Raw genomic sequence first — 16,390 nt, forward strand, 5'->3', positions numbered from 1 at the left:
TCTGGGCTAAATTAAGGATAAAAACGAAGAAAAGCTGCAAATGCTGGAAACCTAAAATGACAAAAGAAAGTGCTGGCAATACAAGCAGGTCATTCTACATCAGAAAAGTTAAAAGGCAGGCTATTTTGCTTCAGGTGTATATTCTTCAGCACAGCCAAACTTATGGACCTTTTTGTTAACGTGGGCTGTACAGTGATTATTCATATAACGTAATATTTACACTCTTGTGTTTCTGGAAAATATCAAATCTAATAACATTCTCACTAGTATGAATTCTTAACACACGAAAAACTTGCATTTATATAGTCCTTTCACTGTTCTTGGAGTGTCTCACAGGAAAATGAGTGGGCCATGAGGGTGAGATGATGGTTGGTCAGAGGAGCTTGTGTGATCATGTTTTCCAGTTGCAGATTAGTTGGGCTGAATGGCCTGTTTCAATGCTGTATATTCTATGGAATTTAATTCCTCAAGTATCTTCTGCTGTTCAATTAATTCATGGTAGCACTACCTCAAATCATCTTAGCTGCCTTTGATCTATATACCTTGATGCCTTTACCTAAATAATTTATTGATGCTGGTCTTGAAAATTTCAATTGACTCAGCATCCACAGCCTTTTAGGTGAGAGCATTCCAGATTTCCACTAAACTTCAAGTGAAGATATATTTCCTGATTTCACTCTTAAATGACGTCATGCTAATTTTAAGATTATGGGCATAATTTTTCGTTCCGCGGGCGGACGCACACCTGACCCGAATAGGAGTAAAATACTGTACGATATTTTGCTTGGGTGTGCGTGGGTGCTGGAGTGGTGCTTGCCGTTAATTAACAGGCCACTTAAGGCTCTTAACAGTCCAATTGGCTGTGATGTTTCCTTGCCCTTGCGATTTTCTGCTCATTGCAAGGGCATAACGGGCGGGTGGCCAGCCGACATTATTACAAACCTCATCTGAAGGTGGGAGAAAAAGGGTCAGCAGCATTGCCAGTGTGAGTAGTGAACAGTTTTGGAGATAGTTTGCAGCGGGTTACTTTTTGGTACTTGGCAGCTTCATCTCTGGGCTTCATTCTTAGCATTTCCAGGCCTCATTTCAGGACTCATTGCTATCTGCCAGGCCACCTGAGGATTCAGACCATGAGGACCCTTACAGGTATCAGATTGCCTTTTACCCTGGTAATGGGGATTGTGGTCTCTGCTGGTGGCACCTCCTCCAAGGAGGCAGGGAGGGGCAGAAGGAAGAGGGTAGATGTCCCAATGCAGCTTCCAGGGGAGGGACCTGTGGAAGGAGAGGCACAAAAGGTGCAAGGCCAGCAGGTAATGCAGGTGGAAGAGGCTGCAGAAGATGCCACTATCCTGCTGCCAGGGTTTACAGGCAGCGATGCAGCTACCTCAATATGTCCAAGGTGCAATGCTGAAAGAGGCTCTGCATCCCAAGGGAGACCGTGACCTCCTTGCCAGATGATTGGGTCTGAGATCAGCTCTGACTGTGTGGGTGGACACCCCATGCCAGTGGCTTTGAAGGTCACAGTGGCCCTCAACTTCTATGCCTCTGGCTCTTTCCAGGACTCAGTGGGGTATCTTTGTGGAGTGCCCTAATCAGCTGTCTGCAGTTGCGTCAAGCTGATGACAGAAGCTCTGTTCAGGTGAGTACTGACCTTTATTTTTTACCATACAGATGAGGCCAGCCAGGCTGAGCGAGCCAGAGGCTTTGCAGAGATTGCTGGGTTCCCCCGTGTCCAGGGTGCCATCGACTGCGCATATGTGGCTATCAAGGTGCCAGCAGGTCAGCCGGGTGCCTTCGTCAACAGGAAGGGATTCCACTCCATGGACGTGCAGATAGTGCATGACCATTGGATGCAGATTCTGCTAATCTGTGTAAGGTACCTTGGCAGCTCCCATGACGCTTACATCCTGAGACACTCCTAGATGCCGAGGCACTTCAGTACTCCAGCCCGACTGGATGGATGGCTGCTGGATGATAAGGGCTATCTGTTGAAGAGGTGGCTCATGACGCCTTTCTACCACCCAAGAACAGTGATACAATATGGGTCATGCCTCCACAAAGGCAGTGACAGAGAGGACCATAGGTCTTCTCAAGATGCACTTCCGATGCCTGGACAGTTCAGGGTGAGCACTACAATACCCCCCAGAATGGGTGTCACTGGTCGTGGTTGCATGCTGCTCTCTCCACAATCTGGCGCTGGCAAGTGGGGACCCACTGGAGGAAGAGGATCTTGAGGCAGCTGCAGAGGCCACATATGATGAGTCCAGTAGTGAGTCTGAAAATGAGCACGCTGAGGAGAACGCTGAGGGCATGTCAGTAACCTCCAGGGAGGCAGAGACACCAGGGACACCTTGATCCAATGCCCCTTTAGCTAAGCTACCAAAGATCAGCTTCAAACGCGTCAGGGCTGCCGCCTCCACCCCTGGTGTTTTTCAGTTGAACACAAAAAACACTCAGTGCCTGTGCAATAAAGTTCAGAGACACTCACGTCGAGCATTACATACTGGCATAACCTGCACCAATAAAATAAAAATGTGAAGCATATGCAGGTCATGATGACAAAAACAAAATTTATCTCAACTATTTACATAGATTTCTCGGGTCTTCATTCTCAGACCAGCATAGATAAAGTAAACATAAATGAACATAACATCACCTGTGTCTTATCCCCCTGTGATCATGGTGCCTTTAATGAACATTTGCGAGTGCTATGTCTAGCTGCTCCCTCCTTGCTGGCACCGGTATTGGAGGCAGCCTGCTGACTCTGCTGTCTTGTTGGCTTTGATGACCTTGGTGGTCGTAATCTGGCCAGTAGAGCCTGTGCTGGCCCTGCCTGGGAGGGAGCGCCAGTGCCACAGCTGGCATCTCCCCAGTCATCGCAGCCTCATCAGATGTGACAGCTGCTGGCGGAGGGGTGGAGGAGCTGCTGTCATCCAGAATGCCCTAGGAGAAGCCCGCAGAGACAACAGGCAGCTTTTGCGCCAACTTGAGGTTGCTGTGTACCTCCCTGCACACCATTGATGGACAGGCACCCAGCTGGGATACGAAGTGCCTCATCCATCTCCCACACTGACACTGACCACCTGAGGTTAGTACCTGTGTGAGGGCTTGCAGGTCTGAGAGCAACCCCAGGAACCCCTCATCCTGTCCCAGAAGCTGCCTCTTCATGAAAGTTGCCACCCTCTCAATGGAGGAGGCATTGTGCTCGCCCATGACGGTCAACGCAGTGGTCACACTTCACATGGACTCCTCCATCACGGAGACCATGGCACACACACCTTCATGGATCTCCGCCAGATCCTCCAGCACATCTCGCTGGACATCCAGCATCTGCCATCTAATGGATAACTCCAGAGGCTCATCATCACCTTCAACTGACCGTCGTTCTGGTCTCCAGCAGTCCTCCAACTGCTGGTGCTCTGGGCACTCTCTGCCTCCGCCTGCACCTCAAGTGACTGTGAAGCGCCCTCACCAATGTGCAGCAGCTAGTATCTCAGTGCTCGTATCTGCACTGGTGCCTGCTTCTGGACCAGGTGAATGTGGTCCTCCAGTGTCCGGGGTGCTCTTTGGGTTCTGGAGATTGGACGCCTGCTGGTGAACCTAAAAGGGAGAACAAGAACATGTCATTAGCTAAAATCATCACATTGTCACTGCGCATGCCAGGCACCCTGGTGAAACAATGGAGATCTGCATCATGGTGCCCTCATCTTCCAATGATCAATGGGGACTCCAGGTTTAAAGCTCCCAACAATGAGGGGACTACAGTAGAATGGCTGCACAATCTGCAAGTCTCACTTCTGTGCATTGCACACTTACCTTCGTCTGACGTGCCCGCCTCTCCACGCCCGGTTGCATAGGAAATATGCTGCTCTCCAGCTCTAGGATGTCTTGCTCAAACCTGGTGAGCAGCAGCATGTTGGGCGGGTCTCTGCTTGTACATGCCCTCTCGGCTTGGTTATGGCTTGTCTTCTCCTGAAAGGTCAGAGGAGCATTGATTAGTCCACTGTCTACATGTAGCACCATTGCAGCCTGGCCAAACCCAGCTGAGGAACACCTCCCAGGGCACATCCGAGCCATGGCCCTCAAGCTGCAAGGCACTCGTCCAAGCAGCCAGGGCTCACCTCCTTGGCCAGTTGCAGTGTGATTGACAGTTGGCACTCAGTCTCTGGCATCCCTGAGGCCCATGGGGGAATGGGCAGACCTTAACACATCTGCACACTGACCCATGCCAACGCGGTACTCACCCTTCCTGAACGCAGCACGTCACTGAAGCGCTTCTGGGACTGCACCCGTGTGCGCTGTACCACTTCATGGCTGCTCATCAAGGCTGCCACCTCCTCCAATGCCCTCTTTGTGAGGTGCGGTGGCCTCCTCTTCCCATCCCTGGGGACAAGAGTGTCCTTCCTGACAGCCACCTCCTTCAGGAGGACAACGAGGCACTCATCAGAGAAGCGGGGGCCGAGTGCCTACCCGTCCTGCCCTCCCGCCTGATGTTTGCAGCCGTACTCGACTCCGTCCTTCCCTGGCAGTTTTTCTGGGTCTGCCTGGGCTGTTTTTAAACCGGCCACTAGGTCGCCATTGGACCCGGCAGCCCACAGGCCCCCACCCCTGCTTAGCCCTTCCCAGCCAGTGTGGAGCCGTGTTTCACGCTGGGCGGTCCTTAATTGGCCTGCCAGCGTGAAATTGTGGGCGGTTTCGCGGCTGCTCCCAGGCCTGCCCACTGCACCCGCCCGACAAGGGAAGCACAGGAGCATTAATTATCAAACAAAATTTGACATTGCGCCACATACAGAGATACTGGAATAGATGACCTAAAGCTTAATCAAAGAAGTAGTTTTAAGGAGTACCTTAAAGGAGGAGAGGGAGAGATAGAGAGGTATAAGGAGGGAATTCAAAGATTACTGTCTAAGTAGCTGAAACTACAGCCGCCAATACTGAATGGATGAAAATTCGAGATGTGGATTGAGGGCAAATTTGGAGCAGCACAGAGATAGTGCCAGAGGAGGTTACAATGATAGAGAGTGGCAAGGCAATGAAGGGATTTGTAAACAAAGATGAGAATTTTAAAATTGGAGCATTGCGGACCATAACACAATGGATTGAGGACAGGGGGTGGTGTGTGTGTGCGTGCGTGTGTCAGAATTTTGGATGAGCTCCATTTTATAAAGGGTACAAGGTGGACGCCCAAGAGGAGAGGATTGGAAAAATCGTCTCAGGTAATGCATCGGTGAAGGTTTCAACAACAGATGAGGTGGAGATTGGAAGTAGGCAGTCTTGATGATGTAGTGGCTACGGAATCGAAAGCTCAGTTTTTCCAAGGATGATATCCTCTGGAAGGCTGTTCCTCCTTAAATTTCCTCAATTCCCTATGCAAGAGCATAAGAAATAGGACTAGGCCGGACAGCCCTTCACTGTACTGCCTCCAATGCAAGTGTACCTTCCTTAAATATGAGGCTGGATTTTGCCCTCTGAGGCCGGAATTGGGTCATCTCCTGATGTCATGTACCAACCTCCTGCATTAACCTGCAGACTCGTGTTATTCTCCCCACCGGAAGTTGGGGACAGGCTGGAGTCAACTGCTGCCTCCCAAAGCAAACCCAAACCTGGAACAGAAATGGGCGAATGCCGAAGCAGGCAGGTTAGAAGGCCTGCCTCTGTTCACTGGGACATCGGCTCAGCTTTGCCCATTACTGTTAGACCACCCTAGCCCTCATCCCCTTCGCCACTCCTATGCATGCTCCAAACCCCTCCATACCCCCATGCCTCCTCTCTACTTCCATGCCCCCTTAATAACCCATGCACCCTCCATACCCCATTCCCCTCCATGGCCACTCACCCAATATCCACTATGTACAGAACTCATGAGTCCAATAATAACATTGCGAAGTCTTTGAAATTATCATGACATTGTGAAAATAAACAAACATCCATTCAAACGCCACTTGAAAAAAAGTACCTCCCTTAGTATTTCATAAAACTGTCAATCAAACAAAGCCATTCAAACTCCACTTGAAAAGAAAAACCTTAATTGTCTTAAATGGTTTGTTTAAAACAGCCATTCACAAATCATTTTAAAAAAACATAATTCTATTAAGTGCTGATAAAACTATCAATCAAACAAAGCTCACATTCCACTTGACAGCTATGTCAACAGCCCCTACTGAGCTGAATTCATTAGTGATTTTAAAACTCAGCCAAGCACCCACGATGAGATTCCATTTAACAAGTGTGTTAACAAAACCTCCAGAGCTGAATACGTGAAAACTGTTGAAGTTGCCTGACCCACTAGCAAATTGACATCAGGTAAATAATCTCAGAGAGTTAAAGGTTTGGCTGAAAGATTGGTGTGGGAGAAATGGGCTCTGACTCATGGGGCATTAGCACCATGGGAATCGAGGGGCTGTACTATTGGGACAGCCTTCACCTGAACCACGCTGAGACTGGTACATTGTATAACTAGGGCTATAGAGAAGAATGTAAACTAAATAGTGGGGGTGGGGGGGGGGGGGGGGGGGGGGGGGGGGGGGGGGGGGGGGGGGGGGGGGGTTGGGTGGGGGGAGGGTTGACTTGAGGGGAGATTTGGAAAGTTAGAAAGGAAAAGGCAGTAGTACAGGGCAGTGATATGAGTAATGATAACCAGAGTGTGACAGGAAGGGTCAGAGCTTACAAACATATTAGTGAACCAGCAAAAAAGGTCAGAGCAGGCATAAATGGCAAAAAAGACAGAATTAAAGGCTCTTTATCTGAAGGGTGGATAACAAGGTGGATAAAGTGATAGCACAAATAGAAGTAAATGAGCATGATATGATAGCCACTAAGAGATATGCTTGCAAAGTGACCATTGCTGGAACCTGAATATTCCAGGATATATACATTTTGAAAGGATGGGAAGAAAGGAAAAATAGGTGGGATAACCCTGTTAATAAAGGATAAGATCAGTACAGTAGCGAGAAATGACCTTGGTTCAAAGGATCAAGATGTAAAATAAGTTTGGGTCGAGCTAAGAAATAACAAAAGAAAGAAGCTGCTGTTGGGAATAGTTTATAAGCCTCCTGACAGGAGCTACATTGTAGGACAGAGTACAAATGAAGCAATAACGGGGCCTTGTAAGAAAGGTACTGCAATAATTTTGGGTGATTTTATTCTTCATATACGTATGAATCAAATTGGCAAAGGTAGACTGGAGATGAGTTTAATAGAGTGTATTTGGGACAGTTTCTTAGAACAATAGGTGCTGGAACCAACCAGGGAACAGTCTAGTTTAGAGTTGGTAATATGGAATGAGGCTTGATTAAATAATGACCTCATGGTAAAGGATTCTTTTGGTAAGAGTAATCATAATATGTTAGAATTTCGAGTTCTGTTTGAGGGTGAGAAATATGGGTCTGAAACCAGAGTCTAAAACCAGAATCTTAAACTTAAATATTGGCAATTACAAGGATATAAGGACAGAGTTGGATAAAGTGTGCTAGGAAAATAAGTTAAAAGGTAAGATAGTAGAGAAGCAGTGGCAGACATTTAAGGAGATATTTCATAACTCTCAATAATGATATATTCTCTTGGGGAAAAAAGACTATGAAAATGATACACCATCTGTGGCTAACTAAGTTAATAAAAGCACGTGGAAAACAGTGGCAGAATCGGACGGAGTCAGCATGGATTTATGAAAGGGAAATCATGCTTAACAAATCTACTGGAATTTTTCAAGAATGTAACTTGTAGAGTTGATGAGGAGGAGCCAGTGGATGTGGTTTATTTGGACTTTCAGAAGGCTTTCGACAAAGTCCCACATAAGAGATTGGCGTGTAAAATTAAAGTGCATGGAATTGGGGGTAGTGTATTGAGATAGATAGAAAACTGGCTGGCAGACAGGAAACAAAAAGTAGGAATAAACGGGTCTTTTTCCGAATGGTAGGCAATGACTAGTGGGGTACCGCAGTGATCAATTCTGGGACCCCAGTTACTCACGATATATATTAATGATTTAGATGAGGGAATTAAATATAATATCTCCAAATTTGCAGGTGACACAAAGGTGGGTGGGAGGGTGAGCTGTGAGTAGGATGCAGAGATGCTTCAGTGTGATTTGGACAAGCTGAGTGAGTGGGCAAATGTGTGGCAGATGCAGTTATCCATTTTGGTAGCAAAAACAGGAAGGCAGATTATTATCTGAATGGTTATAAATTGAGAGAGGAAAATGTGCAATGAGACCTGGGTGTCCTTGTACACCAGTCGCTGAAGGTAAGCATGTGGGTGCAGCAGGCAATAAAGAAGGCAATTGGTAGGTTGGCCTTCATAGCCAGAGGATTCGAGTACAGGAACAGGGATGTTTTGCTGCAATTGTACAGGGTCTTGTTGAGACCACTCCTGGAATATTGTGTGCAGTTTTGGTCTCCTTATCTGAGGAAGGATGTACTTGCTATAGAGGGAGTGCAGCAAAGGTTTACCAGACTGATTCCTGGGATGGCGGGACTGACATATGAGGAGAGGTTGAGTTGATTAGGATTATATTAGCTGGAGTTCAGAAGAATGAGGGAGGATCTCATAGAAACCTATAAAATTCTAACAGGACTAGACAGGGTAGATGCAGGAAGGATGTTTCCGATGGTGGGGGAGTCCAGAACCAGGGGTCACAGTCTGAAGATATGGGGTAGACCATTTAGGACTGAGATGAGGAAAAAATTCTTCACCCATAGAGTAGTGAGCCTGTGAAATTTGTTACCACAGAAAGTAGTTGAGACCAAAACATTGTATGTTTTCAAGAAGGAGTTAGATATAGCTCTTGGGGCGAAAGGGATCAAAGGGTATGGGAAGAAAGCGGGAGCAGGATATTGAGTTGGATGATCAGCCATGACCATAATGAATGGCGGAGCAAGCTCGAAGAGCCGAATGGCCTACCTCTGCTCCTAGTTTCTATGTTTCTATGATGTGAAATTAGAATGAAAAGATGTGCAAAGAGTAGTGGTAGGCTGGAAGTGTGGGAAAATTTTAGAAATCAGTGAAGAATGACTAAGGGCCAGAAACTCCAACGAATAGCAATTATAGGCAGATTGCCACTCCACTCTTTCTTACTTACACTAGAATGCAGCTGCACCTTTCTCACCTGACCATTTAGGCTGGGTGAGAATAGCACAAGCTGCGTAAAACAGGTAAATTTAAAATTCCCAGCTACTTTGAGAAGTCAGGGAGAAGTTAAGTGTGTAAGGTAAGTGGATTGGATGTGGCGGGAGGGGTGGTAGGATGGGGGAAGTAGGATAGTAAGTTGGGGGATGGGCCAGGTGGATGGTCAGGGGACTCGAGTGGTCAGTGAGGGGGCTACTAGGATAGGTTGGTGGGGGGGTTGGTGGTCGGGTCATCAGTGGGGGCTAGGATGGGTCAGGGGGTTCAGGTGGTCAGGTGCGGGTGTCAAGTAGTCGGGGGGTAGGATGGGACAGGGAGGCTGGGTGGTCAGTTGGGGGGGTTCGAGTGGTCAGTTGGGGGTGGTCTCTGGTGGTCAGTGTTGGGGGTCAGATGGTTAGTGGAGGGTGGATCAGGTGGTCAATGGGTGATCAAGTGGCCTGTCGGGGGTCAGGTGGTCAGTGTGGGGGTAGGTTGGATAAAGGGGGGGCTTGGGTGTTCAGTGGGGTGATAGGATGGGTTTGCGGATTCCCATGGTTAGTGGCGAGGGGTAGCATGCGTCGGGTGATCAGTGGGGGGGTTAGATGATCATTCGGGGGTTCAGGCTTCAGTGGGGAGGGGGTCAGGTGGTCAGTGGGGGTGTACTTGACAGGGTGGGGGTGTAGTTGGGGGGTGGGGATATAGTCAGGGGTGGGGTGTAGTTGGGGGTGGGGTGTAGTCAGGGTGCGGTTGGGATGTTAACCAGTGGGTGGGGGTTAGTCGGGGATAGCCTGTGGAGTGGGGGGTAGTTGGGGGTTAGTAGGAATGTGGGGAAAGTCAGGGGGTCGGAAGAATAGTTAGGGGAGTGGGGTTAGTCAGGGGGTGGGGAAGGTTGACAGGGGGTCAGGTGGGTAGTCAGGGTTGGGGGCTGTCAGGAGGTCAGAAGGTAGTTGGGTGGAGATAGGTCGAGAGGCTTGTTGAGGAGGATGGGCGGTGTAGTTAGCCAGGAGGCATGTGGAGTTTGGAAGGGTAGCCAGGGTGGTAGGGGTACTAAGAGATTGGGAGGGTAGTTGAGGGTGGGGGATAGTCAGGGGTTGGGGGGGTGGTCAAGAGGGTTACGAGGCTGGTCAGGGGATGGTGGGGTTGTCAGGGGATGGGGGTGTAGCCAAGGAGTCGGGTGGGTTGTCGGGAGGGGCTGTTGACAGTTGGGTGGTAGTCAGGAGTAGTCAGTGGAGTCCCGTGGAGGGTCAGGTGGCATCAGTATTCTAGTTATCCAGTAGGCGGGGGTGTCCGTCAACTCATCTTCTGGAGTACCTCCCAGGGACGACCCTCCGATGATTGGAAGTTATGGGCCTAAAATAATAATAAGGAGGGAGAAATTGGAGTATGAGAGAAAACTGGCAAGAAATAAATAAAGACAGTAAAATCTTCTACAAATATATAAAAAGGAAAAGAATAGCAAAGTGAGTGCTGGTCGCTGAGAGGGTGAGACTGGGAAATTAATAATCGGAAACAAGAAAATGGCAGAGATTTTGAACAAGTATCTGTCTTCACGTTGGAAGACATAAAAAACATCCCCAGAATAGTAGAAAATCGAGAGGCAAAAGGGAGGGAACAACTTAAAACAATCATGATCACTAGAGAAAAACTACTAGGAAAACTAATGGAACTAAAGCCTGACCAGTCCCTTGAACCTTTTGATGGAATCTATATTTTTGGATTTTTTTGGTTTTGGTCTGGAGCCATTGTGAGTTAGCACCTGGAGTGGGAGTGACCCTTGGTTGAGTGGAGATTGTAGAATTTAAGGTACAGAATGTACCAAAGATTGATATATTTGACCCTGCCGCAGAACAGAAGATGACACTTGTAAAATTTAACAGGATGCCAGATTAGCCCAGAGCAAAGGGAGCAGCAGAAAATTGCTAGCTTCATGCTGCTGTGGAGATTGGGACCCATGGAGAGCAGTGAAGCTGAAGTTCAGTTGTCTGCTTCTTGAAGCAGGCAGTTGGATCAAAGGGTTCTGCACAGAGCAGCTGGGAAGCTCGGATTATGCTGCTGATTAGATGCTGGGATGCAGCCTTGTGAATCCAGTGGGATGCAGTCTCAGAAGAGGCGATTGAGCAGCTGGATGCTGAGCAGTTGTTGGGGCAATCTAAGAGTCCAGTGTTTTCTTCTCCGCCGATGCTGCCAGACCTGCTGAGTTTTTCCAGGTAATTCCGTTTTGGTTTTGGATTTCCAGCATCCGCAGTTTTTTTGTTTTTATATAAGAGTCCAGTGGCCTGACAACTAATTACAGGCCAAAGAAGAAGCAGGCAGGCCTCCAGGCTGAATTGGAGCTTATGTTGAGGGAAATCTGAGGTTAGATCCTTACAAGAGAGGAGCTGGAATTCCTCATGAGGAGGTCAGACTTTGAGGAAGTTTTGTGACTCACTGACGTCTGGGTGCGTTGTTGGAGAAATTTGTGGAATCTGTTCTAGTTCTGTCTGCCATTTAATGTGCAGTTGGTTGGGACACAATTTGCCTGTTAATTCATGTTTACCTCAAGTTAATTCTGGATGTGAGTATAAGGTAGATAGTATTGACTGTTTGCTTTCTTACCTCAGGTATAATAAAATTTCTTCTGTTTTTTTTAAACCGTGGAATCTTGTGTATTTAATCTCTTAGAAAGTAATTTGAATTTCAATTACATTTACAACAAAGGTTCCTGGTCCTTAACTGGATAATAACAAAATTTGGGGGTCTCGTCCTTGACCATAACAATATTTGTGGTCTGTTCTGGGATTGTAACAGCCTGGTGGCCGACATCCTAAGTATCTTAAAAGACGTGACTGCAAAGATAGTGGATGCATTGGTTGTAATCTTCAAAATTCCCTAGATTCTGGAAAGGTCCCAGCGAATTGGAAAACTGCAAATGTAACACCTCTATTCAAAAAAGGAAGGAGACAGAAAGCAGGAAACTATAGCCAGTTAGCCTAACATCTGTCATTGGAAAAATGCTAGAGTCCATTTTTAAGGAGCAGGACATTTAGAAAATCATAGTACAGTCAGGTGACATGGTTTTGTGAAAGGGAAATAGTATTTGACAAATTTATTAGAGTTCTTTGAGGATGTAACAAGCGGAGTGGATAAAGGGGAACCAGTAGATGTGTATTTGGATATCCAAAAGACATTCGATAAGGTGCCACATAAAAGGTTACCGCACAAGGTGTACTATACTGCTCATGGTGTTCACAGTGATATATTAATGTGGATAGAGGATTGGCGAACATACAGGAAACAGAGTTGGGATAAATGGATCAATTTCAGGTTGGAAAACTGTAACTAGTGGCGTGCCACAAGGTTCAGTGCTGGGGCTTCAACTATGTACAATCTACAGGTACCGAACCCAGTATCCGGGAAGCTCGGGAGTGGATGTGTGCTGGATTTGGGGATTTTATGGATTTTAGGTCCTGTACGTATAACACATGAAATACTTTAAAAGTAAAATAAAGTATGAAAAGTAAAATTACAAACAGCCTCCTCCCATTGTGCTCTCACCTCATTACAGTTGGTGCCCGATGAAGTTTCACTGGACCCATGCGTCTCCTCCAACATTCAAATCATTGCGCAAAATCACTGCCCTTTTCTGTTTTTCTTCCAGAATATCAATTCACCATGAGCAAGTCCTTACCATCCACAAACTTATTGCAGATGATTACATTAACATCCTCAATTCGATTAAGACTTGACTCACAGGTTGTGACATCTATTCCCTTATTGTAGGCCTTCCTACCTGGCTTTACTTTCTACCGCTTGCCCTACCGAAACTGCTGTAGTGGTCCTTTGGTCCTTAGCACCAAGTTGCAACTTATTCTCTTGTCCTTGATCCTCTTTTGTGCTTTCTAGCATTCTCACCCAACTCCCACCTCAGATTTCTCTCTGAGATATCCTTGCTTCTTTTGTTTTTCATCCTTAAGTCCAAAGAATGCAGATTTGAGAATATCTGATGCACAATTGCTTTACCCATCCATCATCAGATCTGCCATATCATATCAAGCACTAAAGGGACTCATTCTCCTCTGCCAAAACAAATTCAGGATCACCATGGAGAGCAAGGATAACCTTTGGTTCACTTCGCCACCAGCACTTCTTTATTACTAGATTGAGATGAATTACTCAGATTCAACTGTTGTTTCCCCTGTTCCCCTGTCCATCAAGTCAAATATCCCCCAGGATCCTCTTAACCTAGCCCTGAACACATATTTTGCCCTAGCTTCTTTCCCATCTCCCCTCAAGCCTGTCCAATCTAATGCTGTTTACCAATTTCTCTTCCTGGCCCTCGCCTCAGCCTGCTTGCTGCAAAAACCCTCAACTATGCTTTTGTCACTTCCAAACTCAAATAGCCCAAATAAACTCATTCAGAGCTCTGCTGCCAGTATCCTGTCCCACAGCAAGTTCCGCTCACCTAGCACCCCTGACCTTATTGGCGTACATTGGCTCCTATTTCTTCAGTGCCACAAATCATGCCAAAAAACACTCATCCTTTTGTTTAAATCATTTCATGGATTCACCTTCCCCATTTCCTTAACCTTCTCTAGTTTGAGAACCCCTCCCTGAGCTCTCCATTTCCTTGCACATCTTCCCTCCCCTCCCTCGACCACTGGTGGCCATGCCTTCAGCCACCCAAGTTCAATGCTCTGGAATACCCCCTCTGAATTCCTCCAATGTCCTAATTCCAGTCCTCCTTTAATACCTTCCTTAAAACCCATCTTGCCGAAGCTTTTGGCCACCCCTTCTAATATCACCTTGGGGTTGGTGCTAATTTTTTTTCAATTATGCTTCTCTGAAGCACTTTGGGATGTGCTGCTATATTAATGCAGCACATTAATGCTGCTATATTAATGCAAGTTGTTACTGAAATGTGTACATTTCCTAATTTTCTATATAACTTATTTTGTTGAATATGGTAATCAAAAAATAAATTAACCATTTACACCGAATAATGCAAACACAAATACAGTCATGGGCGGAATCATCCCTTGCCTCCATAGGTTCCATGGTGGGATCAGAAAGTTGGAATGATTCCTGCCGTGGAGTGGGGTGGGCTTTTATCTGCAATTGTCCGCTCCCTGCCTCATTAGTCATGCATGAGTGTCGCGTCTCATGGCAGAGTGTGCAGGAAGCCGGGCACCTTGCAGTCATGTCTGGGCACATGTTTAAAAGGCAACCAGATGGGCCTTCACTAATGGGGAAAAGGATGAGCAGGAGAAGGCAACAAGCCACAGCTCACTGCTTCAGCAATGTATTCCTGGAGTATCTCCTCAAGGTAGTACAGGAAAGGCACGATGTCCTCTTCTCCGGGAATGGCTGCAGGAGGCCTACCCAAGTGACCACTGCAGTCTAGGAGGAGGTCACTAGGGTGGTCAGTGCCCATGGATGCAGAGGACCACCATGCGGTGCAGAAAACGGATCAATGATCTAATCCACGCTGCTAGAATAAGTGAATCTTCTATTCTCTCAACCCACATCGCCAGTCATTTGTGTTTCCCTCCTGGAACCTGGACGTCACTGGCAAAGCCCATACTTGCCCATCCCTAAAGGCCCTCTGTCATGGGCTACCCCTTATTATTGAACAGTGACCCTTGGTTCTAGATTTTCCCACAAGAGGAAGCATCCTTTCCACAGACACCCTGTCAAGACCACTCAGGATACTGTATGTTTTAATCAAGTTGCCTCTTAACCTTTGAAGTATTGAATGAACACTAGTGGCATGGGTGTACAATCATTGTATATATGTTTTATACTTCTAAACATATGTCATTTTGTACTGATTGGAGGTTGCCTGGATTCATTCTTGCTGCTGATGGTTTTAATGGTCGCGCACCCTCCACCCTTTCTGGCGGAGAGGGACGAACCAACGATGGACCATCCTCCCCCAAACATATGGCTGCGCATGGAGACATCACTCTTTGACAAGGGTGATGACTTCCATGTGCAAGAGGCCTCCCACTCACACTATTCCACTTGCCTCCACTGCCTTTCAGACTCTATGGAAAGACCTTGTCACAACGGTCCTGGGTCCTCTGCCCCCCACAGCTTGATCCTCCCCACTACAGTAATCTATGTCACCATCCTTGTACCCTTCAATGACCCACCCCCCCCAAGATGAGAACTATACCCGCCATACCTGACCCTGACACTTCCACCCTACCACATCCCATTTCCCCCGTCTCAAAGTCACTATCCCCTCTGATCACCAGCAGCCCCACTTCTGTTCCCAGGATTTCAACACTGGCTCCCTCTCTCTGAAATACACTGGCACCATCCCCACCATCGTGTCCCCCTTACCCTTCATTCCTTCCTTCCCCTCCCCCCACACATCCCACCACTTTTCCTCTTCCAGCCCCCAACCCTTCTTCTCATCCACCCCCCCTCCTTCTCTGGATATCCTCCCCTTCCTCTCCTCTGGACTCCCCCCACTTCATGTCTTCCAGTCCCCATTTCATGTCTCCCACCAACCCCCCTCCCCCAACTTCATGTCTTGCTCCCCCTTCGTCTCCTCTGGACTTCCCTCAATTTGAGTTTTCACACTCATCATACTGCAGTCAGCTCCAGTAGTTGCAGCCAGTTTCAACTGAAAAGTAAGTGTTTTAATATTCTCCTTCACCAGTTGGAAGCCACAAATGTGTAGTCAGGTAACAGAGTGGCATAAATTCTTGCTTGCTTGCGGGGTGGAAGATTTGACGGGTGCGCAAGATTCTGTTCTCTTGGGCCCCCACTGAGCTTCAGCGGGAAACCCGACCTGCCATCAATCTGTCATGAACATCAGATGGAGAAATTCCCTGACGTCAGGAAACCGATTTTTTGCTGCTCGCCTAATCTTCTGCCCCCACCTGCCACGAATCTTGTTGCTGGCAGGAGGGGACAATTCTGCCCCATGTTTCAATACAAAGCTTTTCTTCAGCCTACCAGCAAGTGCATTTGTTCCACTGGGGGGCAGAAGCATCACAGCACTTAATAACAGTTCTGTTGAAGGGTCATGAGGACTCGAAACGTCAACTTTTCTTCTCCGCCGATGCTGCCAGACCTGCTGAGTTTTTCCAGGTAATTCTGTTTTTGTTTTGTACTTAATAACAGTTGTCATATTGAGTTTATGGCTCAGCTTCTAACCTTAGATTGAAATCACCAGGTTATTGGTTATTAGTGCTATACAGAATATTAAGTAACAATACTGTAAATGTCATTATGAATTTAAAAGCAATATACCTCATGGTGTTTGACATCTGCATTCTTGCTGATCACTGGAATGTGAAGA

The 16,390-nt window shown here is 47.1% G+C and overlaps 1 protein-coding gene across 1 annotated transcript in view; it reads right to left on the reverse strand.

The window, feature by feature from the left end:
• gfod1 (glucose-fructose oxidoreductase domain containing 1) overlaps positions 1–16,390 on the reverse strand; it is a 231,103-nt gene that overhangs the window by 1,454 nt on the left and 213,259 nt on the right. The window lies entirely within an intron of this gene.

Source organism: Carcharodon carcharias, chromosome 3 (assembly GCF_017639515.1).
Source record: "Carcharodon carcharias isolate sCarCar2 chromosome 3, sCarCar2.pri, whole genome shotgun sequence".
Taxonomy (NCBI): Eukaryota; Metazoa; Chordata; class Chondrichthyes; order Lamniformes; family Lamnidae; genus Carcharodon; species Carcharodon carcharias.